General features: G+C 56.9%; 1 non-coding gene across 1 annotated transcript in view; it reads right to left on the bottom strand.

Annotated features, from left to right (window-relative positions):
* The window catches only part of LOC126119350 (small subunit ribosomal RNA), a 1909-nt gene extending 1517 nt beyond the window's left edge, over nt 1-392 (bottom strand). The window contains exon 1 of the ribosomal RNA XR_007525858.1: nt 1-392. This exon is cut by the window's left edge and continues 1517 nt beyond it. This is a non-coding gene — a ribosomal RNA (small subunit ribosomal RNA).
* Between the last annotated feature and the right edge of the window lie 2108 nt (nt 393-2500).

Raw genomic sequence — 2500 nt, forward strand, 5'->3', positions numbered from 1 at the left:
AACCCTGATTCCCCGTTACCCGTTACAACCATGGTAGGCGCAGAACCTACCATCGACAGTTGATAAGGCAGACATTTGAAAGATGCGTCGCCGGTACGAGGACCGTGCGATCAGCCCAAAGTTATTCAGAGTCACCAAGGCAAACGGACCGGACGAGCCGACCGATTGGTTTTGATCTAATAAAAGCGTCCCTTCCATCTCTGGTCGGGACTCTGTTTGCATGTATTAGCTCTAGAATTACCACAGTTATCCAAGTAACGTGGGTACGATCTAAGGAACCATAACTGATTTAATGAGCCATTCGCGGTTTCACCTTAATGCGGCTTGTACTGAGACATGCATGGCTTAATCTTTGAGACAAGCATATGACTACTGGCAGGATCAACCAGGGAGCTGCGTCAACTAGAGCTGAGCAGCCGGCCGCCCGGGAGTGTGTCCCAGGGGCCCGCGCGAACACGCAAGCGTCCGCTCAATTATTCTGCAAACAGGAGGAGGCTGAGCTCCCCTGCACAATACACCTCGAAACCCTCTCAGGTCCCGGCGGCGCGCAGCGCCGTCCTAAGTACTTGGTCGGGTTCGAGAGAGGCGCAATCGCCCGGAGTTAGGCGAGTAGACGCTTTAGGTGCGACCACCCGTGCTCCCAACTGAGCTTGCCGCTGCCGACAGAGGCCCGGGAGCGTGCTGTCGTGGCATTGCCGGCGGGAGACAACACGCGCCACCTACGGTGACCGGCAGCTCCAACGCCAGCGCCACAGAAGGGCAAAGGCCCCACGTGGGTGCCGAAGCGAACTCTCCCAGCACAGCGCACGTGCCAACACGTCTGCACAACTGCGATACAAACCACCAGCGAGAACCGCTGGGGCGACCGAGCAGCAGACGGCGTCGCGGCGCCGAGTGCCGGGCGGCGGCGCATCCTCAACGCACACAGTCCTCAGTCGGACCAGCACACTGCAGATGTCCACCGCGCTTCGCACCGGGCCCGCGAGGACCCACTTTGGCCGCCCGGCGCCGCGCGCAGGGTGCCCCGGCGCGCAGCTGCGCCGCCTGCCGCGTCCGTCGGCCGGCGCGCCTGCCACTGGGCGCCCCCACCAGCCGGCTGTAGCGCGTGCGCCCACGCACCGCGCGGCCAGCACGCCGGGCGGCCCCCCCTCACCGGCCGGGGACGGTCCCACCCAGCCACCGCCGCGTATCGCTTCACACACAGATTTGCCCTTACTGATTTACCTCCAGCAACAACAACCGCACCACAATGGGTTTACCAGTTGTTCATTTGCGTTGCGTCACGTCACCAGCAAACGTAGACGTCCATCCCAGTTTGCAAATGCAACGATTATTGCATACCTGTCTGTTAGGTGTCACGACACACTACGTCTGCCCACATACACGCAACAAAATGTGCACGACTAGAGAACACGTGGGAGGTGGCCCCCTACGTATGCGATGTCCATTACGAGACCGACTGTCAACCAGCATCTGTACCATGTCGCAGATGTGGAACGCGGTGCACCATGCTATCACACTGTGTGAGAAGAGACGACTACGTTTGAATACACGCGCCACTACATCAACAGACGGCTCATGCTGATCGCCATCCAGGGCGTCCGTTACTCCCACACGTCTCTATGGCGTACCACACTGCAATGTAGCTGTTATGGGGAGACGGCACGTGGCTGAGTGCACAACATTTGGACCGTATGGTTCGCTGTTGTTGGGCGCAGTCGTACGGTCACACATGTGCCACAGCGTATCATTCAGTACATACGGACCTATGTGCAGTACAATGTGAGGATTAAGCTTACGATATCAGCGGACAGTGGACACAGGCCGTACCACGACGTAGACTGAGCGCTTCGACATGCGAATGCCAGTGAACAGCTGCGAAGGGCATTGAACACGCAAGCACCTGAACGACCAGCGTGCGAAGGCAGGGTGGAGGGGGGGGGGCGATGTACATCCTGCAGTTGTCCACATTACAGTGTACAGCGGGAGCATGTAAAAAGTAAGCAACACTTGCGAAGTGTTCAACATGAAACGACACACAAGAGGGTGGGCGGTGCGAGTAGCGAACTATATTCAGAGGGTTGTGGTTAGACAACACTAGATTAATGTAACGTGTCATATGCCAATTACAGAGCAGGTTAAGGCACAACGTGGGTTAGGTTAAGGCACAACGTGGGTTAGGTTAAGGCACAACGTGGGTTAGGTTAAGGCACAACGTGGGTTAGGTTAAGGCACAACGTGGGTTAGGTTAAGGCACAACGTGGGTTAGGTTAAGGCACAACGTGGGTTAGGTTAAGGCACAACGTGGGTTAGGTTAAGGCACAACGTGGGTTAGGTTAAGGCACAACGTGGGTTAGGTTAAGGCACAACGTGGGTTAGGTTAAGGCACAACGTGGGTTAGGTTAAGGCACAACGTGGGTTAGGTTAAGGCACAACGTGGGTTAGGTTAAGGCACAACGTGGGTTACGTTAAGGCACAACGTGGGTTAGGTTAAGGCACA

Source organism: Schistocerca cancellata, unplaced genomic scaffold (assembly GCF_023864275.1).
Source record: "Schistocerca cancellata isolate TAMUIC-IGC-003103 unplaced genomic scaffold, iqSchCanc2.1 HiC_scaffold_372, whole genome shotgun sequence".
Taxonomy (NCBI): Eukaryota; Metazoa; Arthropoda; class Insecta; order Orthoptera; family Acrididae; genus Schistocerca; species Schistocerca cancellata.